This window comes from Dendrobates tinctorius, unplaced genomic scaffold, assembly GCF_039654945.1.
Source record: "Dendrobates tinctorius isolate UK_male_01 unplaced genomic scaffold, ASM3965494v1 ptg000064l, whole genome shotgun sequence".
NCBI lineage: Eukaryota > Metazoa > Chordata > Amphibia > Anura > Dendrobatidae > Dendrobates > Dendrobates tinctorius.
This window is the reverse complement of record NW_027361732.1, coordinates 60,521,617-60,547,974: the sequence shown is the minus strand read 5'-3', so window position 1 is coordinate 60,547,974 and position 26,358 is coordinate 60,521,617. Positions and strand designations below refer to the sequence as shown.

General features: G+C 47.5%; 1 protein-coding gene across 1 annotated transcript in view; it reads right to left on the bottom strand.

The window, feature by feature from the left end:
* Positions 1-12,836, bottom strand: part of SLITRK6 (SLIT and NTRK like family member 6) — a 98,697-nt gene extending 85,861 nt beyond the window's left edge. The window contains exon 1 of the mRNA XM_073580447.1: positions 12,453-12,836. The gene's annotated coding sequence lies outside the window, so the exon portion shown is untranslated. The remainder of the gene's footprint in view (positions 1-12,452) is intronic.
* Positions 12,837-26,358: the final 13,522 nt, after the last annotated feature.

Here is a 26,358-nt window from a genome sequence, read left to right as displayed (position 1 = left end):
GCTTGGTAATGGCGGAAGAATAGAGCGGCATAAAAACAGTCACATGTGGGTTACGTCACCCAATGTGAACAGGAGCGGACTCTGTTAATTCACAGAGCCTCACAGCCGCTGAACGTGGATGCTGGAGCCTGTTTAACTCACAGATCCTGGCCAAAGAGCGCACAGCAAGCGGCCACAGAACTCTACCCCAAGGACACGGGGTTAGCGTCCTTCTAGGCCCACTGAGCGCGCTGCGTCGCTGCCCCGAGCGCCGCTATAGATGCTGGCTATGGAGTGTGGAGCACGGGGCCCGGAGGCGTGCTGAGTCACTGATGATGGCTAATGCCTGACTCAAACTCTGACCTACCTACGCCTAAGCCTTGGCGCTAGCAGACTAGGCTGCACAACACATGCGTACCAAGGGTAGGGGTTTCATAATGAGTCAGTCACCAGAGACATTCATACACCACTCACTCCTCATAGTCTGAAAATACAGTCTATCCTAGCGCACCTTTTATAGTCGCGAGCGTCCAGGACCTTCCTGGATTCTCGGATGGGCCAATCCAAACAGGAGCAGGACATGAGCACGTGACCTTTGATCTCCAATGGGAGATCACTCCACGGGCGAGCTCAGTGGCCCGACATGAGGACTTAGTCCCTGGAGAATCTCGCTGCTGAGCAGCCTGCATTGCCAAAGCTGTGACAGAGGTGGAAGCAGCAAGCAAACCCACGGAGCTGGTCTGGGCAGAGTGCCGGGACTGACGAGTTTGCTGAGCAACCTCCTCTGCGGCTGGAGAGGAATGGGAGTCCGCTGGAAGCAAGGCTCAGGATTCCCACTGTGCAGTGACAGGAACCCGACACCTAACAGCATGCTTCATAAGAACACTGAACTCACAATTGATTCCATGAGTTCTGGATAACACCAAAGGCCTACATCAAAGAAATAGACCATGAGCTGTAAGGGGATTGGTCATGAAACTTGTGAGGCATGAAGACAATTGTGTGTCCTGTGGTTTGATGCCTTTTTAGTGTTGATAGAGTAAAGAGAGCACCTAAATGCAAGGTGGACATCTTGTCTGGCCTCTTCGAAGGTACACAATCCCTGTGGTGTTGGCTTACAAAACATTGTTTTGATGGACAACTTGCAACCTAGCATAAATGGAATTTGAACCTTACCCCACAAGGCCCTTTTGGCTATATACAAGGATGGCATCTGCAGGAAAATGAAGACCACTGCAATCACGTTTGATTCTTAACCCTCCTAATCATTCTGGACCTAACAGCGCTACCTTCAGGAGAGTGTCATCATTAGTAGCCATATACATGTTTCTGGAGAACTTAAAGCACTGTGACCTGATTGGATGATACTATTTTGAATGGTATAAGCTGAACAGAGAAGGTCAGATGTGACATCATTTGAAGTGACATATTTAAAGTGATACATGAGAAATATACCAGATTGATAAACCATGGTTTATTCTCCTTCATGCTGCCATGTCCTGAACCATCTGCTTTCATCCACAGGTATGTCTGCTGAACCAGCTTCTTAACCCAGAATGCTCACTGAATCCCTGAACCCTCATGCATTGTTCACCCTGTGTTTTTAATTGGTATGTCTGCTGAACCAGCTTCTTAACCCAGAATACTCACTGAATCCCTGAACCCTCATGCATTGTTCACACTCTGTTTTTTTTTTTTAATTGGTACGTCTGTACTCTGTTTTTTCCCTGACTTTAATTCCATGTATCATATTTCAAATTGACTGTATGCATATTGATAAACCCATGCTCCTCACACATTCCATCCTTCCATCTTATAGCACCTCTTTCTTCAACTTTGATGCTAGTCAAATGTCCCATTAACTCCAATCTGTTAATTGCCCCCTGCTGTGAACTGTCCTCCATCCCTCACTCACCTAGCTTCATTTCATGGACATTTGCATTGTATAAGCTGAACAGAGAAGGTCAGATACAGTATGACCTTGGTCAGATGTGACATCATTTGCAGTGACATAGTTAAAGTGATACATGAGAAATTTATAATAATAAATGCCCTAAGCAACTTCCGGTTGTAACAACTTCCGTCCAGTTGTAACCGGTGACGTCACCGCACACCTCTTTCCATGTTAACCCTCAACATACACTCCACTCACCTTTCACCATCTCCACTCACGTTCACTTACTCTTTCACTCCACATACGACCCTTTCTCTCACTCCGTCTCTCATACTCACGCCGTCATCGCCGCTGATCCACGATCCCCGACATCTTCTTCCGCCGGCGCCATCCTGGATCCAGACGTCCTCCACGCCGGCGACATGTTCTTGCGGCGACGCCATTTTGGATCGGCGAAATCCTGCGATAGTCAAGATGGCGTCGCCACAAGAACATGTCGCCGGCGAGGACGACGTCGGGATCCAAAATGGCGTCGGTGAAAACTCGCAAGATTTCGCCGACGCCATTTTGGATCCCGACGTCGTCCACGCCGACGACATGTTCTTCCGGCGACGCCATCTTGACTATCGCGGGATTTCACGATACTCAAGATGGCGTCGCCGCAAGAAATGTCGCCGGCGTGGACAATGTCTGGATCCAGGATGGCGCCGGTGGAAGAAGATGTCGGGGATCGTGGACCAGCGGCGATGACAGCGTGAGTATGAGAGACAGAGTGAGAGAAGGGGTCGTATGTGGAGTGAAAGAGTGAGTGGAGATGGTGAAAGGTGAGAGGAGTGTGTGTTGAGGAGTGTGCGTGTTGAGGGTTAACAGGGCAAGAGGTGTGATGCTATCGCATCCTCCCGATGCGATAGCATCGGGCCATAATCTAGTATACCAGAAAAAGTCCAGAAATCGGTCAGACGGTAAGACTAACAAGTGCTTTCTTACTTTACTTGCTTTTTTTTTTTTTTTTTTTACTCTGCTCTTTAACCATGCTCACATTTGCCATCACCGTTTTTGCTCCACTAATCTTCACTCTCCTTCACCATCCCAAAACCCCTGCACCCTTGAACTAAATAACTATCTCCCCCTCTCTCTTACCCCCCACCTCGCTTTATCTGCAGACATACTCCTTAACCTCAGACCTCTCCTACTAACATACAAGAAGATCACTCCCCTTCACCCACCTGCTTTCCCTTTCTCTGCTTCTTCTCACTGCTGGTGACATATCCCCCAATCCTGGCCCCCCCTGCCTCATACATCCCATTAGGGTATGTGCACACGGTGCGGATTCTGCTGTGGTTCCGCTGCGTTCCTGTACTTGCGGGTCCGCAGCACATTCTGCTGTGTTGTACAGTACCTTTATTTTCTATGGAAATAAAAAAAAGCTGTGCACATGCTGCTTTTTTTTTCCGTGCGGTTTTGCTGTGGTTTACAAAACGCAGCATGTCAATTGTTTGGTGCAGAAACGCTGCAGTTTTACATCTCGTCCATTATGAGGTGTAAAACCACAGAGCAAAACCGCAGATAAACCGCAGGACTTTTGTCCTGCGGATTTACCTGCGGTTTTCTCTACAAAATCCGCACACCCAAAAAAGTACGTGTGCACATAGTATGAGAAAGATAGGGGGGAGGATTAAGGCTAAGACAAACTACCGCAATCCTTCACACTTAAAACCTGTGCCACTGACCCCCCCTCTCCCGCACCCTCTTTCCGGAGCACTTTGGAATGATCGCTCCATCTGCAACAAGCTCCACGACCTCTTTACCTCCCACAACCTTTTCTTCCTGGCCCTCACTGAGACCTGGATGACACCCCCTGACACGGCCTCCCCAGCAGCACTGAGTTACGGTGGCCTCCACTTTACCCACACTCTTCACCCTGGCAACAGACAAGGTGAAGGAGTGGGTTTCCTCCTTTCTAAAAACTGCTCCTTCAACCCTATCCAACCCCCACCCTCCCTTCTTTCGAGGTTCACTCTGTCTGCATTTACTCTCCCTCTAATCTCCATATGGCTGTCATATACAGACCACCGGGCTCAGCCACTGCCTTCATCGACCAATTCTCCACCTGGCTCCTCCACTTTCTCTCTTCTGACAAATGCATGCTGCATTTCGGCGCGCACGGCGCACTGTCAAAAGTGCGCAGCACGCTACTTTCACACTGGCAGCGCATGATCTGCGCACCCTATGCTAAAGATAGGGTGCGCCGATCGCATGCGTGCAAATGCGAAAGTAGGTGGTGATCCCAGATGGGGCGGGCAGGGAGCCGGCTCGGGGCGGGGCTTAACGACGCAGGGCGCAGCGTTGTTTTAACGCAAATGTGAAACCAGCCTTACCTCATCCTTTGGACTTACTCAATGGTCCTCCACAGCCACCCACACAAATGGACATACACTAGACCTCATCTTCACCCACCTATGTTCCCTATCTAATCTCACAACCTCTCCCTTCCCCCTATCTGACCACCATCTACTCACCTTCTCATCCTTGTCTTTCTCACCTGCCCCCCCATGTCCAGCCACTAGCACATCCTCGCAGAAACCTTGCACACCTAGACACTCACAGACTCTCAGACTCTCTTCTACCTCTGTCGTCCATATCTTCACTCCACAACACGGAGAGTGCCACCGCTTTCTACAACACCACCCTCACATCAGCCATAGACTCAGTCGCTCGTCTCATGCATGGCAAAGTGCGACAAACCAATAGGCAACCCTGGCACAACAACCTCACCAAAAAACTTCAACAAGCATCCAGGGTCGCGGAGCGGTGTTGGAAGAAAACAAGCCTGCCAGATGACTTCACTGCTTTCAAACAAGCTACACTTGCCTTTAAATCAGCCCTCACCTCTGCTAAACAGACCTATTTCACAAACCTTGCATCTTCATTGTCCCACAACCCAAAACAACTGTTCAGCACATTCAACTCTCTCCTTTGTCCACCACTGCCACCTCCAACTCCCCTCATCTCTGCTGAGGACTTTGCCACCTACTTCAAAAACAAGATTGACCAAACAAGGCAAACCGTTACAGTTCCACCACCCCAACCGCTCCACATACCAGACCTCTGCCCTTCCCCAATAACCTCCTTCTCCAACATCACTGAAGGAGAGCTTACCAATCTCCTTTCCAAATCGCGCCTCACCACCTGTGCACTTGACCCCATCCCTTCCCACCTGCTGCCCAACCTCACTAACATGATCATTCCAGCCCTAACCCATCTCTTCAACCTATCCCTAACTTCTGGTACCTTCCCCTCTGTCTTCAAACATGCCACCATAACACCCATCCTCAAAAAAATCAAACCTTGACCCAACTGCTATGCCCAGCTATCGCCCCATATCACTGCTCCCGTTTGCTTCCAAACTACTTGAACAGCATATCCTTGCTCAACTTTCCTCCCACCTCTCATCTAACTCCCTCCTTGACATCCTTCAATCTGGCCTCCGCCCCCACCACTCCAATGAAACTGCCCTGACCAAAATTACTAATGACTTACTCACAGCCAAAGCTAACAGACAGTTCTCCATCCTGTGCAAAAAATAAAGGTAACCAGCTCACCTGCTTTCTTGGCTAGTAGTGGTGCGTGGAAGCTCAGATATTTTGTGAAGCCACACGTGGAGTAAATCAATAATGAAAAAGTTTCCAGCTTCCAAATATACAAAAATTTAGCTTTCCGCTATGATGGGGCATGTCCGTTTATCCTTGTTCTTATGCCTTGAATAAATTTTTGTATATATTTGGAAGCTGGAAACTTTCAGTATTGAGTTCTCCATCCTCCTCCTTGACCTGTCCTCTGCCTTTGATACAGTTGACCACTGCCTACTGTTACAGATTCTTTCTTCCCTTGGCGTCAAAGACCTTGCCCTGTCCTAGATTTCCTCATACCTTTCTGACCGCACATTCAGCATTTCCCACTCCCACACTACCTCCTCATCTAGTCCCCTCTCTGTTGGAGTCCCCCAAGGCTCTGTCCTGGGGCCCCTACTTTTTTCCCCATCTATTCTCTTGGCCTAGGACATCTCATAAAGTCCCATGGCTTCCAGTACCACCTGTGCAGATGACACTCAGATCTACCTCTCTGGCCCAGATGTCACCTCTCTGCTGTCCAGAATCCTGGAGTGCCTATCAGCCATATCCATCTTTTTCACCTCTCGCATCCTAAAACTCAACGTAGACAAAACTGAACTCATTATCTTTCCTCCATCTCACGTATCTTCCCTACCCGATATATCTATTATGGTAAATGGCATCACGCTCTCTCCAGCACGCAAAATCCGCTGCCTCGGAGTAACTCTCGATTCTGCCCTGTACTTCAAACCACACGTCCAATCTCTTGCCACCTCCTGTCGCCTCCAACTCAAAAATATTTCCAGAATCCGTCCCTTCCACAGTCCTCAAGCTACTAAAACTCTTGTATATGCCCTCATCATCTCCCGACTTGACTACTGCAACACTCTCGTCTGTGGCCTCCCTGCTAACTCTCTTGCACCACTCCAGACTGTCCTCAATTCTGCTGCCCGTCTAATCCACCTCTCTCCTCGCTACTCCCCTGTCTCCCCTCTCTGAAAATCCCTCCACTGGCTCCCAATTCCCCAACGAATCCAGTTCAAGCTACTAACACTGACCTACAAAGCCATCCACAAACTTTCCCCTCCCTATATCTCAGAACTAATCTCCCAATATATTCCCTCACGTACTCTTCGATCCTCCCAAGACCTCCTACTCTCCTCCACACTTATTCGTTCCTCACACAACCGCCTCCAAGATTTCTCCCGAATATCCCCTATCCTCTGGAATGCCATGCCTCAACACGTCCAATTATCCACCACCCTCGGATCCTTCAAACGGAACTTGAAAACCCATCTTTTCAGGAAAGCTTACAGCCTGCAATGACCATTCTGCCACCTCACCACCGCCTGAGCTGCCGCCTCATCACCACCAGAGCTGCTGCACCCCCGACCTTCTGTCTCTTCCCCACTATCCCATAAAATGTATGTCCATAAGGACAGGGTCCACTCCCCTCTGTACCAGTCTGTCATTGTAAATTTGTTTACTGTTAAGGATATCTATAACTTTGTATGTAACCCCCCCTTCTCATGTACAGCACCATGGAATTTATGGTGCTATATAAATAAATAATAATAATATTAAATGGAGGTGTTCCAGGGATGGACAAGGTATGGGTTATGTCTGACTGTGTGACTGATTTAAAGGTCTTAAAGGGCCACTTAATATGGTGGTAATGGTGGTTTCCGAAAGGAGCCACTCCTTGGCTGGGTCCTTCCCTGGAGGAAGATCTGGCTAGTCCCGTGTTTGAGACTCTTAAACGAGGCTCCATGGACTTTATTTGCATATTCGTATTTCCCAGGGAGCAATGCACCTAGGATTTCACTGATTGAGTGACTTTGCCGGCTGCCGCCGTGTTTTCTTTGACTGGTCTCCCTGAGGTCAGTGATTGTTTTGTGATTTAAAGGTAGCACACCAAGCTAGTTAGGCATTCTTCCTACTGCATATTGTACACCACCCTCTCCTATTACCTTTTCTCTTGCATTGTACCTTTTCCCCTTAGGCTTTCCTTATGTACGTCAGTGTAAATATCCTATTTGTAATAAATCCCCATTTAATGATCAAGCAGCTCTTGCTAACTAATAATAACTGGCACCCCAAAACTCCAAAGATCCTACACCATGTGAAGACCGCAAAGTACCCAGACGACACTAGATAAAGTTTTCTTCCTAAAGTGAAGAGTTATTCCTTTTACTTTCTCCCTTCGAATATTGCTCTCACAGACTGCCAACCTGTTCTGTCTCTGGAAGGTGAATTAATATCTCCTGAGAGCTGATGCCCTGATATCCTCAGGTTTAAGCCTCACATTTTTAAACCGATCGAACAGATGGCATACCATAACCATACAAAAATTAATTTAAAGTGTTCAGGAACATACGTGTACCCTTATGTAGTCTGTATGGACTAGTGTACAGTCAAACAAATAGTAGAGCTAATATTATGAGAGCGCAAACTTGACATTGTAGGCTTCTCCTCTAATACAAGGATAGAGTGTTTTCCAGATGGTAACACCGGCATTGGAAATTGTCTGTTAACAGGAGGGTCGATTTAAGAAGGTTGTATCGTTTACCTAATTAATTCAACTTCTGCTAAAATATGCCATATACGCCATATAGCACTTCATATACATAATAGTTGTGATTCTACGACATAAATAATTGCATATTTTCCATTAGTACCGGTTTCTTCTTGGCAATCTTGAGTTCAAGAGTGTTTGTCATTACATAGAATAAAGAAGCACCATAGACGTATATGGTTTTTATTAACGATGGACATGTTAAAGCAATTAGTTGAGCGGTCTTCTAAGGAATACACGACTTCTAAATTTGCCAACTTGTCTTTTCTCAGTTCAGATACCAAACACCCGGCATCAAATAGGAAGTTATATAAGGACATCTAATAACCCAAAAATGAATACGGAATTGCTAACACATATTGCCTGGAGGCTTTTAATTCTGTAGATATACACTGTACTCATTGAATACGAGCTTGGAAAATGAATCAGTTCAAGTTTAAATGCCTATAAACCATAGAAGTCCAAGAAATGATACTTTAAAGTGGGGTCTTTGATGTATACACTAGATATAAAAAAGGTTAAACCAAATGTAATACTAGCTGAGGGCCATTAAATGAGAATTACACTCGCCTAATGACTTACATTACACACAGAGAGCTTGGATTCGGAGCAGTGACAGGCTCTTTTTTAGTTTCTTACATTTCTTATTACTGAAGTTTTTAATTTCACAAAAACTACAAAAATCTCTGATTTTAATTAAAGTCCGGCGCGGGCTGAAAAAATGTGTAAACAATTGGAATTGCAAAGGAGCTCACATTAAACTGTTCCTACAGGATGTATATAGAAGGATCAGAGCGGATAAACAGAGTGTGCACGCGGACAGAAGAGAATTACTGCGGACTTTCAAGTCACAGCAGACTTCAAGCTTGATGTGACCTATTCAGTAAGATTGATGTCTTTATACCTTTCTACCACAGACTAACAATGACATTTGCAGGAACATCTTCTGTTGCTGAATTCAAGTTTTATACCTAAGCACAGCTCTAGATCAGTAAGGATTCATTCTCTTATATGCAGCTAAAGGTGAAAATGTGCACAGGAAACTGACGTAATAAGTAGCTGTGTATGACTAATGGCCGCACCACACCTTATATGAAACCAAACCGGCATTCTGTACAAGGGGAACTAGCCCCGAGACATTTCTGACGTTTTCACTACTTATGTCAAATATGTGCCCAATTCTAGTTATATGCTTAGATCACTTTATCTATCTAAAGTTTATCTATCTATCTATCCCAGATCTCTCTATCCATCTATCTAAAAAACAGAAAAAATTAGATCAGCACAAAAGAGAGAGCCCGGGTACAGAGCCCCCCAGGCAAATGCCAAACCCCAAATGCAGAAATCCAAAATTCGTAGGCAGCGCACCATTTTAGGCTTGAGAAAGGTTCCTGTTTGGAGTGAAACATCGCCTTTTTGGGCTTATTAAATAGCTCTTTTTTCACTAAAATGGTGTGCTGCCTATGAATTTTAGATTTCTTCTATCTATTATCTATCTCATATCTATCTATCCCTCCATCTATCCCATGTCTATCTATCTAATGCGGAACTGCCTTTTCATAGTCTGTATCATACATGTATTTTAGTCAGTGAGTTACTACAGTGCACAAAAGAATCAATGAAAAATTCAGTTTTGTTACCTCTAGAGATCTAGCCGAGTTAAATGTGTTATTTAACTGTTTCCTTCCAGGTCATTATAGATATTTGTCAATTTCCAAAATTTAAGTGTGCAAAATTTAGAAAGATGAGACATATAGAAAATGGGTGACATATAGAATACTAGAATTGGCATAAGTATATGTCTGTCATATGAAATACAAAATTTCAACCCATAAAATGTGTGTAAACAAGCAATTAAATTTGAATGATCAAGAAGACAGAAAAATGTAGAAGAGCTGGGCTGTGATTCAGTTGTTTCAGGCATTACTTGGTGGTCTAGATTAAGCTACAACTAGCACATAGAGATATTATCAGGGGTTAGGGGAAATTCCATGTTCTGCTATACCTGCAGAGATGCTTATCCTAATGCATAAATCTGAACTCTATGTACAGAGAACTTCTATTGTGTAGTATCTATTGCGTTATCGCTTCCCTGGTTATATAGGTAACAGTAAGGGTCCCGTTACACTATGCAACGCTCCAGCGATCCTGACAATGATATGACCTGGTAAGGATCGCTGGTGAGTCGCTACATGGTTGCTAGTAAGCTGCCAAACAGGCAGATCTATTCAATGACGCAGCAACGATCCAGCGATCCATATAATGACCTCGGCGGTCGTTGGGACCTTGCCACACAGCAGCTATTCAGACGACTCCCGCTTGCATCCCTGAGTTCTGCATTGCCAACAAGGTCGCTCGTCAGGTCAAACAGCGATGCGCGCTGGCCAGCGGGACGCCAGCGATCAAAAGATGGCCCAGGACATTCGAGTAAGATCAGCAATATCCAGCGGTGGGCCGGTCGCCGCTATGTGTCACACGTAGCGAGGTCGCTGTTGCATCACAAAATCTGTGACGTTTCAGCAATCTCGCTAACGATCTCGCTATGTGAGACGGGGCCTTAAAGTCTGTAAGCGCCGGAGTACTCTCCTAAACAGGTTACTATTGCTCAGCAGCTATTGTTTTGTATCTATGTACTAAAGTAACAAAGCTGAAAGTCATAGATCATACCCAGGACATGAATGATAACTATTCCATTATTAGCATACTGTATATGGTATAACAGTATACAGCATAACTATACTCCCAGACTTTACATTATATACAGTATCATCATATTCTTAAACAGTATAATTATACTACCACAGAAGACTATTTATTACATATGGTGTAACTACTATTATTACACAGTGTAACAGTATATACAGAAGGACTACACTACTATCATTAAATTGCATAGAATAACAGTAGAACTATACTACTACTAGATTACACACTATATCTACACTACTAATCTACGCACTAGAACTATATTTTAATAGTTTCTATAGTATCACTATAATACTAGATAATAAACTATTTCTAAACTGCTAGATTAGTTATGCTGAGTAATCTAATAGATTAGGCAGCATTAATATTTATGCAGCTACGGGATTATACAGCATACATTCTATACATACACTACTAGATTGTACAGCATGTCTATACTACACAATGTATCTATACTATCAGATTATATAGTATATATCTATACTACTACATTATAGTATGCAGAATATAGTACTACTAGACCTATACACTATAGATTAAACAACTTTTCTATACCACCATTTATACAGTGCATCATGTATACTATTAGAATATACATATATATATTACTGCCAGATTATAAAATATGTACGCTACCAAATTATGCAATATATATTGCTATATCAGATTATACAGTATATAATATGACCAGATTATACAGTACATCTATAATTCCAGATTATACAGTACATATTACGGCCAGATTATACAGCATATCTATAGTACATAATATGACCAGATTATACAGTATCTGTAATACCAGATTATACGGTGTATATTACGACCAGATTATACAGTATATCTGTAATACCAGATTATACAGTACATATTACAGCCAGATTATGCAGTTTATCTATAATACCAGATTCTACAGTATATAATATGACCAGATTATACAGTATCTGTAATACCAGATTATACGGTGTATATTACGACCAGATTATACAGTATATCTGTAATACCAGATTATACAGTACATATTACAGCCAGATTATGCAGTTTATCTATAATACCAGATTACACAGCATATAATATGACCAGATTATACAGTGTATCTATAATACCAGATTATACAGCATATAATACGACCAGATTATACAGTGTATCTATAATACCAGATTATACAGCATATATTACGACCAGATTAGACAGTGTATCTATATTATCATATTATACAGTATATATTACGACCAGATTAGACAGTGTATCTATATTATCATATTATACAGTATATATTACGACCAGATTAGACAGTGTATCTATATTATCATATTATACAGTATATATTACGACCAGATTAGACAGTGTATCTATATTATCATATTATACAGTATATATTACGACCAGATTAGACAGTGTATCTATATTATCATATTATACAGTATATATTACGACCAGATTAGACAGTGTATCTATATTATCATATTATACAGTATATATTACGACCAGATTAGACAGTGTATCTATATTATCATATTATACAGTATATATTACGACCAGATTAGACAGTGTATCTATACTACCAGATTATAAGGTGTATATTACGGCCAGATTAGTATAATACTAGATGTGTGCACACACAGCCCCATCAGTAGTGGAGCAGACACCCGTGGAATGCCCTCACGCTCCGTACAGAGCAGCCTCTTACCTGTGAAGGTGTAATCACTCAGTGAGTTCGGACAGGGGACACGTCCTTCTGCTCCTTCTGCTGAGCGTCGTCTTCTTTCACTAGTGGAAACATTCTCATCACATCATGAACTTTGCTGCCAGCGTGACCATATCCACAGCGCTGCGTGCAGCCCACGGGAGATCTGGGGTCAGCGTGGGGCTGATCGGCGGACACACATCCCCGGCGTGTTTAATATGCAGAGCAGACAGGCAATCTGTACTTTACTTCATGAGCTTAACCCTCTCCAGCTCGCAGGGCAGCGCAGACCTCTCTGTGACAGCTCCTTCCATTGGTGTCCGCTCCTCTCCTCTTTCCTCTCCAGTCTTTCTTGTTAGCTCACATTACTATGAGAGTGCTAGGAGCAGAGCAATGGGCGGCAGCAATGAGATTTCTGGGCTTCAAGCCCTTCCCAGTGAGAGAAGCTGGAGTGTCATTTTCCACAGCACCTCATTATCGTCTCCTCTCCGCTGCCATTCTCATCCATAGGGGCTGTGCACGACCCTCACTTGTCACCTTGCTGGGAGACAGGGAGCAATGACACGCGTGTCTCTGGAGTCCAGGTGTTCCCCATCCTCACTGACTAATACTTGTGGGGTTTGGGGATTGTTAGTTTTGACAACATGAAAACTAGTGTTGTTTGTCTTAAGGGATTTATGTGTCCAGTTTCCTCCAGTCATCTTCTAATAACGCTACCGCAACTCTTTCTGTCACTTTCTGTCATATTTGAAGGACATTGGAAATGGCTTAAATGACAAGTGGCCATTGTGCAGGGGGCTATTTGTTCTATGGCACCAAATTGCAACAGGTTGCGTATGGCGCCGGTCGGCGCACCGTCAAAAGGGCGCATGTGCCGCCAAACGCATACCTGCGCACGGCCTGCGTCCCCAGTGCTAAAGATAGGGGACGCAGGTCGCATGCAGCGTCATGCGCCCCTAGGCGGAGCTATCGGAGGAGGCGCAACAGAGGGCGGGGGTTCGCGGCGGCCGTGCGCAGGCCGACGCTGCTGTTGGAAACGCAAATGTGAAACCACCCTTAATAAGTAACAGAAATATTACACATAAATAACATAGGGTACTTAGCACTAGTTTGAGCATAAAAGCCATTCCACGACGATAAGGTGTACCTAGTCAGGACAGTTCTAGCCAGCCAGTGTATATGCGAGTCATAAAATAATAAAAATTCAGATTTTTTTAAAATACAGGATAGGGGAATAGGAAGACAACATCACCAAAGGAAGACTACAGTTACTAGTAACTATGATGTAAGTAGTGCAATATGCTGAAATAATTGATATAATCTGATAAAGGAAATTAAGAGATTGCATAATGCCCGTCACATGAAGAACACAGCAGGAATATATCTGCTGATAAGTCCTTGGCTTTACCCAGAAAGAAACAAGATAGGAAGATTAATCTTTATATTTTCCCACATACTCTCCACTGATGTCAACACACTTCTTACAATCGGTATTCCAAGTTCTGTAAGCCTTGCAGAAAAGAAGGATTTTGGTCGTGCCTTAAACCAGGCATCCGTAACAGCCATAGCATCAGGAATGGTGTGAAATTTAGTACCCTTGAGGCGTTTCTTCAGGTTTAGAAACAGATGCTAGTCAGAGGGAGCTAGATCTGATGAATAAGGTGGGTGGTCAACCAGCTGGAAGCCCAGCTCCGCCAGTTTTGCCTTGGTCGCTTGTGCAGTGTGTGCGGAATCATTGTATTGCAGGAACAAAATTCCTTTGGACAGCTTGCCATGCCTTTTGGCCTTCAGAGCTGTCTTCAATTGGTCCAAAAGTTCAATGTAATACCTTGCATTGATAGTGTAACCCTTTTGAAGATAGTCCACAAGCAGCACGCCCTCCTTATCCCAGAACACAGACGCCATCATCTTAGTGACTGATTTTTGCACCGTGAACTTCTGTGGACGAATAGAACCACTGTGCCCCCCACTTTTTTGACTGCTGCTTGGTTTCAGGATCATACAAATAAATCCAGGTCTCGTCCATAGTGACCAGTCGATCCTGGAAGTTCTTATCAGTCTGGATGTCACGCCATTCTGTCTGTCTGCTTGTCAGCATGACAATTCATGTGTTTGCTTTAACCCCTTACTCCTTTCCCCCTAACTGAGCTGGGATACTGCTGGCTTTTACCTGTGTGGAGCCTGCTCAGTTCCCTGCTCTGCTGCGTAGCTGCACATGTGTTGTTAGGTCTTTGCTTTGCTGCTTGACCATTCTCACGTGCGGTCCCTGGTCGCCGCTGTGGAAGCTGTCCGTGGGTTGTGAGGTCATTTTCAGCTGGTGCATGACTTTCCACGTGTGTCTTGGCTGGCAGCCATTGCCAGGTGATCTAGGCTGCAGTTCCTGCACTGACTGTGCTGTAATAGTTTCTGTGTTTGCTTAGGGCGTGTGCAGACACACTTTCCCTGCTTTTATCAGGGTTAGTGTGTGTAATTGAAATGCTGTCCCCAGCCAATTGCTGAGGGGCAGCTCCTTTTTAACCTTACCCTGCCCTATGGGTGGGGCCAGAGCTACTCACAATGCTCCTGGACTTTGCTATGTGTGTCTCGTGTCTGTGGACCTCGTCTGTCTCGGTTATGGTACCAAATTCCCTGCCTTGATTCCTGCTGTGTCCTATTCCCTCGCCCTGCCCCGGAGGCGGTATATCCGGGCCTGAATCCATGCTCCTGTACCTGACCCTGTCTAAATTCGCCCTGGCCTAGAGGCGGTGTATCCAGGCTTGAATCCCTGATCTTGTACCTATCCTGTTCCCTCGCCCTGCCCCGGAGGCGGTATATCCAGGCCTGAATCCTTGATTCTGTACCTGTCCTGTACCTAACCTTGTCTAAATTTGCCATGCCCTGGAGGCGGTGTATCCAGGCTTGAATCCTTGATCCTGTACCTGACCATGTCTGAAATGTCTGCTATGTTGTGTTCCTGGAATCCGTCTGTGTTTGGATCCCACAGAATCCGTCTGTGTTTGGAGCCCTGCACCCAGTGACTCTGAGACTCTTGGAACCGGTGTTCCTGCTGAGCATCTACCATGCTGTGCTCTAACTACCATGCGGTGCCTGGAGCTGGATGACTGCAGGGGTGCCTGTAGGTCATGTTGGATGTCCCGAACCAAACGACTCCTGTCTGATGTCTGCCGGTGACTCTGATGTCCTGTGGTTGACCCTGATGTCCTGCCTGCGTCTGGATGAGCTCGTGTATCCTGATGTCCTGATGACCATGTGTATCCTGATGACCTCGTGTACCCTGATTTCCTCATGACCTCGTGTGTCCTGATGACCTCGTGGGTCCTGATAACCTTGTGTACCCTGTTGACCTTGTGTGTTCTAATGTCCTGATGACCTCGTGTGTCCAGGTTTTGTCTATGTACTGTGACTTTATGTAAACTTTACTTTATTTATACCTGAAGTTGTGCGGTGTCATCAAGTCCTACGTGTCCTTGTCCACTTGCTCAGCTGCCACAGTATCCCGGTCGCTGCCCTTCCCTAGTTCAGGTAGGCCCGGGTCCCCCTTTGTGGTATAGAGGGTCCATATTGCGTCTCCGGGGGACGGCCGCCCCCTCGCCATGGTGTGGAGGTGCCTGCTGGGCCGCGTCTGCGGCTGCAGTCATGACACTGGAAATGCTGACAAATGGACCGGGAAGTTTTCACTCGCATGCTTTTCTGATCTGTTGTCAAACATCTGGGGACCCACTTTGCAGATAACTTCTTCATGTCCAAATGTTCATGGACAATTATACAAACAGGTTCAAGGGAAATCCCCATGATGTCTGCTATTGCTTTAGCTAAAATTTGCCGATTCTCCAGTATGAGGATGTGCACAGCATCGACGATCTCTAGAACAACAACCACTCTCGGTAGTCCAGGACTTTCCTCATCGTTGGTGCTGAAGTGGCCCTTTAAATTTGCAACCCAGTTCTTAACTGTAGAATATGAAGAGCATTGATCCCTCAATGTGTGCACACATCACCATGAATATCATGGGCGTACCCAGGATCAAAACTAGGGGGTGGCAAGCCATGGTCGTTTAGGTTGTAAAATTTAGAACGAAAAAGGTGAATGAAATGAAAGTGAACAAATGACCACCATAAACAACATAATCCCCTATACCAAAACCAATAATACCACATACAGGGGAGAAATACCACCACACCATGAATAGATCACATAGTGACTGAATAATACCACATACAAGGATAAATACCACTAGACTACATATTCCACCTCATAGTGACCAAAAAATACCACATACTAGGGACAAATACCCGCCACACCATGACCAGACCACAAATTACCACCACACAGTGATTGTGTACTACAATACTGATCATGAATACAAACAACAATACTAACAACACTGTTATTACCACCAGTGTCATTATACACAGAAGCTCTGCATATAGTGTATAGGTAATATAGTGAGCACCAGTGACATTATATACAGGAGCTCTGAACATAGTGTCAGTGTACAGGTAATACACTGATCACCAGTGACATTATACACAGGAGCTTTGTATATAATGTATAGTGTAAAAGTAATACAGTGTGTTACGCTGCGGATGACGGTAGCGAGAGTGAACCCTCTGCACCGTGACGCCGAACCATCCCCGAGCGAGCACACCAAGTGGACCGAACCCTATACAGGGACCGTTAGGGAACAGACTCGGGGAGTTCAAGCGCCACGGCAGGCAGAACCAGGGGTCGGCTCAGGAGGGTGAGCAGATGATGAGGAGCAGTGGAAGATCTGGAGAGGAAACAGATGACCAGGGTCCAGAGGCGGAGGGAGGTGCAGAAGGACGGAGGTGGATGGCGGGAACCAGAAAGAGGCAAACTGAAAAGGGAAGGAGACACAGAGGGTTACCAGGAGGCACAGGCAGGAGAAACAGGAATAAACAGGAGGAAGAGGCAAAGACTCAAGGGGTAACTAGAGAGCGAGCTGCAAGCAAGCAGCTAGTAGCAGCTAGCGCTGTTATGAATGAGTCACACCGTAGGAGGCAAAAACAGAAATACTAGCTAAGTCCAGAAAACCAGAGAAGTTGGCAGCTATCGGATTGCAGACCCCTGAACCTAACAACAACAACTAGCAGTAGCCGTGGGGGGTTCCTACGGTGCCCTAGACCCCTTGATCACAGCCGGAGAACTACATAGCCTAAAGACAGAAAGGGAAATCTAAACTGCCCCAGAGCAGACCCCAAAGCAATAGGCAGCCCCCAACATATAATGACGGTGAAGCAAGATGAAAAAACATTCACACAGATAGAAAGAAAAGCTGAGCAAATTATGGGGCCCAAGCTAACTAAATAGGACAGAATAGAAAAGCTGCTGTCTGCAATCTGCCAAAACCCTCTCAAAAACAAGAGCCAACAGACTGATAGGGAAAAAAGCCCTGAAGACGCTAGGCTTCAAAAAGACTATATCAGTACTCAGGTATTATCTGAAGACAGAGCAAAAAGGAATTCAGCTCACCCAGCAGGTAAAGGCAGAAATCCAGAAAAACAAGGCAAAACAAAGCCAAAACACAAATGCAAAAAGTAGAGCAGAAAACTTAACTTTTGAGGAGCAGGAATCAGACTGGTCTCCAAGAATCCCTCACAGTAATCACCCGCAAGGCAGAAGGGCATTGGCTGCCTTATATCCAGTCAGCAATCCCAGTCACCCAGTCATGATCATTCTGCTCAGGTGCTTTGTAATCAGCCTCACTACCTTCCTTCACCAGAAGAGGGAGTTCATCAGACCTCAATGGTGAAGGGGAAAATGAACTCACAACAGAGCGTGGCCTAGACAACCGAGAGATAACTCAATAGTCAGGCACCTCCACTAAGGGAGGGCGGCCTGAAATACCTGGTGGTGGCCTCTGATAGGTCAGGAGGCTGGTCCGGGTCAGGTCACGCAGGGCAGGTGGCTGATGGCAGAGGCGCGTGGCCTAACCCTCTGGCGCATGCGCAGAGGCACAGTGCGCGTGGCCGAGGGAATTGGAGGAGTGCGTCAGGACGCCGGCTGCCGGAAAGCGAGAGGAGCGGGGGCGCGCGTCCCGGCTGCGTCAGAGGAGGGAGTCGGACCGGGAGCGGAGGCGGTGAGTATGGCAGCGGGAGCGGGGGGGAGTGGAACGGACAGTACCCCCTCTTTTACACTCCCCTCCCCCGCGTCTGGCTAAAAATCTCTTAAGAATGCGTGGAGCATTGATGTTCCCCTGCGGCTCCCAAGATCTCTCCTTGGGACCAAAACCCTTCCAATCGACCAGAAAAAAGGTTTTACCCTGAACCCTTTTCAAGGCCAGAATGTCTTTTACTTCAAAGACATCATCAGACATGACAGGAAGAGGAGAGGGGTTCGGGGCCGGGTGGAACCGATTAAAGACAACTGGCTTAAGGAGAGAGATGTGGAAGGAGTTGGGGACCCGAAGCGACGCAGGCAACTCCAGTTTGTAAGATACGTTGTTAAGGCGTTTGAGAATCTTGAAAGGCCCAATGTAGCGCGGTCCCAGCTTGTAAGAAGGGAGCTTTAGCCTAATGTACTTGGCCGAAAGCCAAACTTGTTGACCCGGGAGGTAAGTTGGGGCATCCAAGCGTCTTGCCAGCGTGCCTCTTCATGCGCTCCCCAGACTTTCTGAGAGCTTCCTTAGTCTTGGACCAGATCCTAGAGAACTCTTGTGTCAGGGAATCGGCTGCAGGCACACCGGAGGAAGTGGATATAGGTAGAGGGACACCGGGGTGCATGCCAAAGACCACGAAGAACGGAGACTTGGCTGATGACTCACTGGGATGATTATTGTAGGAGAATTCTGCCCAGGGGAGTAGATGGACCCAGTTATCTTGATGAGCGTTAGAGAACTGCCGTAAGTAGGACGCTAGCACCTGATTAACCCCTTACCTACAATTGACGTAATATTCCGTCCATGTGACTATGGACCTAATTACCATGGAAGGAATATTACGTCATCGCGATCAGCGGCGCCCACATGGTGAGCGCCGCTGATCGCGGCCGAGTGTCAGCTAATTATCATAGCTGACACCCAGCACAATGTGTCAGGGGCGGTCACGGACCGCCCCCGACACGTTAACCCCTTGCACACCGCGATCAAACACGATCGCGGTGTACCGGGGGTTAAAGGGAAGCATCGGCAGGGAGGGGGCTCCCTCCTTGCTTCCCTGAGTCCCCCACGGCAGCGCAATGTGCAGCGCTGCTGCGGGGGACTCCTTTCCTGCAGGTCCCCGGATCCAATATGGTGACGGGGACCTCCGGGGGCCTGCAGGAAGCTGGCTTCCTCAGTGCCTGCAAAGTGCAGGCATGAGGAAGCCTGTGCAGTGCCTGTGACAGATCGCTGATCTGTCACAGTGATCTGTGATGTGACAGATCAGCGATCTGTCACAGGACAGTGATGTCCCCCCTGGGACATTGTAATAAAGTAAAAAAAAATAAAAAAAAAGTGTAAAAATAATAAAAAAAAAAATCGCCAAATAAATAAAAAAAAAAAAAAAATATTCCCCAATAAATTCATTTTTTGGAAATAAAAAAAACAAAACAATAAAAGTACACATATTTGATATCGCCGCGTCCGTAACGACCCGCCCTATAAAACTGTCCCAATAGTTAACCCCTTAAGCGAACCCCTTAAAAAATAAATATAAAAAACGAAGCAAAAAATAATGATTTATTATCATACCGCCGAACAAAAAGTGCAATAACGCGCGATCAAAAAGATGCATATAAATATCCATGGTACCACTGAAAACGTCATCTTGTCCCGCAAAAAACGAGCCACCATACAGCATCATCAGTGAAAAAATAAAAAAGTTATAGCTCGCAGAATAAAGTGATGCAAAAATAATTATTTTTTATATAAAATTGTTTTCATTGCATAAAAGCGCCAAAACATAAATTAAGACCTAAATGAGGTATCGCTGTAACAGTACTGACCCAAAGAATAAAACCACCTTATAAATTTTACCGCACCCGGAACGGCGTAAACGCACCACCCAAAAGAAATTCATGAAACGCTGGTTTTTGTAAATTCTGCGTCCCAAAAAACGAAATAAAAAGCGATCAAAAAATGTCACATGCCCGAACTTGATAACAATAAAAGCGTCAACTCGTTCCGCAAAAAATAAGACCTCACATGACTCGGTGGGTCAAAATATGGAAAAATTATAGCTCTCAATATGTGGTGATGCAAAAACTATTTTTACAATAAAAAGCGTCTTTTAGCGTGCGACAGCTGTCAAACATAAAAACCGCCATAAATAGTAAATCAAACCCCCCGTTATCACCCCCTTAGTTAGGGAAAAATAATAAAATTAAAAAAATGTATTTATTTCCATTTTCCCATTAGGGTTAGGGTTAGGGCTAGGGTTAGGGCTAGGGTTAGGGTTAGGGCTAGGGCTAGGGTTAGGGTTAGGGCTAGGGCTAGGGCTAGGGTTAGGGTTAGGGTTAGGGCTAGGGTTAGGGTTAGGGTTAGGGTTAGGGCTAGGGTTAGGGTTAGAATTGGGGGTTTCCACTATTTGCGCACATCAGGTGCTCTCCAAACGCAACATGGCGTTGTTATACTGTTATGCTGTAGGACTGAGGGGAACCGGAAGTGAACCCGCAGGACCGCGATGACGAACCTCCTCGAGGCGAGCTGGCCAAGTGGACCACCCCCTATACAGGGAGCGTCTGGGGCAAGCCTTAGAGAGACTATCGCCACGGAAACTGATACCCGGGGACACAGTAGAGAGAGACCAGAGATAGCCACAAGGGTTGCGGGAGGACAGCAGAGGGTTATGCTAGGCAGGAACGGATCCAGGCAGACAGAGGTAGACACTGCGGCGACGGGCTGGAGACTGGGGACGAGGCAGACACTAGGAGAGTACAGAGGGAGCAATCACAAGAAGACACTGGGACACAGAGAGAACAGGACAGAGCGCTAGGCTGGAGGAGTGCAGGGCAGAGTGGACCTGAATCAGCCGTGCTAGACACAATTGATAGTCAGGCACCGGGCAGGAGGCGAGACTACCAGATATAGGGCTGCAGGCAGCGCTTCCGGGTCAGGAGGGGCCAGGAGGTGGAGCAGTGGGAACAGGACTACTGGCGTGCAGTGCGCAGGCGCACCCGACGGGCACGGAAGGCCGGCTGCGGCAGCAGTGGAGAAGACGCAGGATGACGCGTGCGCCTTCTGGGAGCGCGCTGGGTGAGGTGGGCGAGCCGGTGTTCGGGAGGCGGGGCAGAGGATGCGGCTGTGAGCGGCACAGTGGGAGCAGCGAGGAGCGTGGCAGCGGGTGGAGTAACAGTACCTCCCTCCTTACGCCCCCTCTTCTTGAGACTGGCAAGGAACCTAGCTAGAATGCGGGGGGCCTGGATGTTCTGCCGGGGCTCCCAAGACCTCTCCTCGGGACCAAAACCCTTCCAATCAACTAAGAAGAGGGTCTTCCCTCTAGATCTCTTTAGGGCCAGGATGTCCTGGACCTCAAAGACATCCTGGCCAGAGACTGGCTGGGGAGAGTGACCAACAGAGGCATGAAACTGGTTAAAAATGACAGGTTTCAGGAGGGACACGTGAAAAGAATTGGGGATTCGTAGCGAGGCGGGGAGTTTTAGCTTGTAGGCAACGTTATTGATGCGGGCTATGACCTCAAAAGGCCCGATATACCGAGGGCCTAGCTTATATGAGGGGACTTTGAGACGAACAAACTTGGAGGACAGCCACACTTTATCTCCGGGATGGTACAACGGAGAATCCAGACGCCTTTTGTCTGCGTGTCTCTTTATTCTATCCCGCGCTAGTTCAAGTGCAGACTTGGTTTCCTGCCAGACCCTGGAGAACTTCTCGGTCAGAAGGTCGGCTGCCGGCACACCCGAGACAGGGGGTACCGGCAGAGGTACACTGGGATGTTGCCCGTAGACGATGAAGAAAGGTGACTTAGACGAAGACTCGTTGGTGTGGTTGTTGTAGGCAAATTCGGCCCACGGGAGCAGGTGGGACCAGTCGTTGTGGTGAGCGTTGGAGAAGTGGCGAAGATAGGTTATCAAAATTTGATTCGTGCGCTCAGCCTGACCATTAGTTTGGGGGTGGTAGGCTGAGGAGAAGTCCAAAGTGACATCCATGCGTTTACACAGAGCTCGCCAGAAGTGTGAGGTGAACTGAACTCCTCTATCCGAAACGATATGCTGAGGAAAACCGTGAATCCGGAAAACATGGGTAATGAAAATTCTCGCCAGTTCAGGAGCGGAGAGTAACCCAGGCAGGGAGATGAAATGGGCCATTTTTGAAAATCGATCTACAACCACGAGGATGACTGTGTGACCCGAAGACCGAGGTAGATCGGTAATAAAATCCAACGCAATGTGCTGCCAGGGAGCCGAAGGAACCGGGAGCGGGTGAAGAAGACCAGTGGGTAGGTGTCGGGGAACTTTATTCTTGGCACAAGACGGACAAGAGGTGACAAAACTTCGAACATCTTGAGCAAGAGAGGACCACCAATAATAACGAGAGATGAAGGAGAGGGTTTTCTTGAGACCGCCGTGGCCAGCTAGCTTGGAGGCATGACCCCACTGTAAGACTCGCCTCCTATTGTCCTCTTGAACAAACGTCTTACCCGGGGGTAATGAAGTCAGGTTTACAGTAGCAACCACCTTGACCTTGCTAGGATCCACGATGTGCGAAGGCTCTTCCTCACAGTCGGTAACCAAAAAAGATCTGGATAGGGCATCTGCCTTGAGGTTCTTATCGCCGGGGCGAAAATAGAGTTCGAAATCGAACCGAGCGAAGAACAGAGACCACCTGGCTTGTCGGGGATTGAGTCTTTGCGCTGTCCGGATGTACGCCAGGTTCTTGTGGTCAGTGTAGATCCTGACGGGGTGGACCGCTCCCTCGAGGAGGTACCGCCTTTCCTCCAAGGCCAACTTGATGGCGAGCAGTTCTCTATCACCAATGGTATAGTTTCTCTCCGGGGTGGAGAATGACTTTGAAAAGAAGCCACAGGTGACCAGTCGTCCAGAGGGTGCCGTCTGGGAAAGTACTGCACCGGCTCCGATGGCAGAGGCATCTACTTCCAGGGTGAAGGGTTTGTTGGCCTCTGGGCGATGGAGTACGGGAGCTGTTGCAAAAGCTTGTTTCAGGGAACGGAATGCGTCTTCGGCCTCAGGTGACCAGAAGTGGGGATTGGCCCCCTTACGGATCAGAGCGGAGATAGGGCTGGTCAGGGAGGAAAAGTGTGGAATAAACTGCTGGTAATAATTGGCGAACCCCAGGAATCGTTGGATGGCCTTCACTCCCTGGGGACGCGGCCAATTTAGTACGGCCGACAATTTTCCCGGATCCATCCGTAGACCAGTATTAGAAATGATGTAGCCCAAAAATGGTAGAGAAGACTGTTCAAAGGCGCATTTTTCAAGTTTGGCATAGAGACGATGCTCTCTCAGGCGCGACAAGACTTGACGGACGTCCTTTCTGTGAGTAGACAGGTCCGAGGAAAATACCAGAATATCATCCAGGTAGACCACCACACAAGAATAGAGAAGGTCTCGGAAGACATCATTGACAAATTCTTGAAACACGGCGGGTGCGTTGCATAAGCCAAAAGGCATAACCAGATATTCATAGTGGCCATCGCGAGTGTTGAAAGCCGTTTTCCACTCATCTCCAGGACGGATGCGGATTAGGTTGTAGGCTCCATGCAAATCCAATTTGGTAAAGATTTTCGCCCCTCGGAGACGGTCAAATAGCTCCGGGATGAGAGGGAGTGGATATTTGTTTTTAATTGTAATATCGTTGAGTCCCCGATAGTCAATGCAGGGACGAAGGGTCCCATCCTTCTTCTTGACGAAGAAGAAACCCGCACCCGCGGGCGAGGAAGACGGGCGAATGAAGCCTTTGGCCAAGTTTTCTTGAACATATTCGGACATGGCTTGGGTCTCTGACGGCGACAGCGGATAAATCCGACCTCGGGGTGGAGTAGAGCCGGGAACGAGATCGATAGGGCAGTCGTAGGGACGGTGAGGGGGCAGAGTCTCTGCTTCTTTCTTACTGAAGACATCCGTATAGGCCCAATAGGCCAAAGGTAAATCTGGGGATACCGATGTTGGACGAGGGGAGTTACTTGGCTGGACGGAAAGCAAACACCCTCTGTGACAGAACTGTCCCCACCGCACGACGTCACCAGACCGCCAGTCCAAGGTTGGCTCGTGTTTTCTTAGCCAAGGAAGACCCAACAGGATAGTGTGTGATAGGGTCGGCAGCACATAGAAGGCAATCTTCTCTAGATGCAAGGCTCCGACCTGAAGGTCCAATTCTTCGGTGACCGGCGTAACGGACACCCGCAGGGGTTGACCGTCAACCGACGCAATCTGCCGAGGAGTCTCCAGGGATCTGACCGGAATACGAAGCCTCCTGACTGCCTCAAGCTGAATAAAATTTCCAGCCGCACCTGAATCTATGTAAGCCCACTCGGAGGAACGCTTGGGACCTAGATGCAAGAGAACAGAAAGAGTCAAGGGTAGAGAGGAGTCATTGGTACCTAGGGAGGCCTCTCTTACCTGTCCTAGGCGGAGGCGTTTCCCGGACGCACAGGGCAGGAACGCAAGAAGTGTGATGCACTCCCACAATACAGACAAAGACCCTGAGTGAACCTCTCCTGTAGGTGTTGCTCCACCGGCTTGAGGCGATATACTTGCATGGGCTCAGGTGCGGGAGATGCCGACGCCTGAGCAGGGCGTGAGCGAGGTGGACTGCGGGCAGCGGATGGGACACGAGGAAACCTCCTATCCCTGGCGGCCTCTCGAGAACGCTCCTGGAAGCGCAAGTCGATGCGGATAGCCAGGGAAATTAGATCCTCCAACGAGGTTGGAGTGTCCTGTCCCGCCAATTCGTCTTTAATTCGACCTGAGAGGCCCCGCCAAAAGCTCCTACCAAGGCCTCATTGTTCCATCCAACCTCGGAAGCCAGGGTACGGAAGCGAATGGCGTATTGACCCACGGAGAGCGTGCCCTGTTGCAGGTTAAAAAGTGACTCGGTGGCAGAGGCTACGCGACCCGGCTCGTCGAACACCTTGCGAAAAGAGTCGAGGAAGGTGGAGAGTTGGGAGACCAAGGGGTCATCACGCTCCCAGAGGGGGTTTACCCAGGCTAAAGCCTCACCCTCCAAATGGGACTCGACAAAGGCCACCTTGGCTCTGTCGGTGGGGTACTGTTGAGGCAATAGCTCAAAATGGAGCTGACACTGATTTAAAAAACCCCTGCACGACTTAGAATCGCCACCATAACGCGGGGGTTTTGCCAAACGGGGCGGCGGATGGGATACCGCCGCCTGGGCCGGGGTCGAGGCCACAGATTGCAGGGCAAGGAGACGATTATCTATGGAAGCCATATAATTCAATATATGGGCCTGGGTGTCTCGCTGCTGAGCCAGCTCCTGTTGGAGACTGCCCAGCTGGGAGGCGGTCCCAGGATCAGAGGCCTGTAGAGACGACAAGCGGGACTCCATGGACTTAAGGAAAGACATTATCCTTGCTTGATTCTCCCTTAGGAATAGGAGCTCCTTTTGGGTTGGGGTCGGGGTACCAGCGGGGTCCATGGCCTGACTATACTGTTATACTGTTATGCTGTAGGACTGAGGGGAACCGGAAGTGAACCCGCAGGACCGCGACGACGAACCTCCTTGAGGCGAGCTGGCCAAGTGGACCACCCCCTATACAGGGAGCGTCTGGGGCACCTTAGAGAGAGACTATCGCCGCAGAAGCTGATACCCGGGGACACAGTAGAGAGAGACCAGAGATAGCCACAAGGGTTGCGGGAGGACAGCAGAGGGTTATGCTAGGCAGGAACGGATCCAGGCAGACAGAGGTAGACATTCAAAAAGAGAAAAAAAAGCCAGCTCACCTGAAGGCATGTGTAGTGGATAGCCCGGACC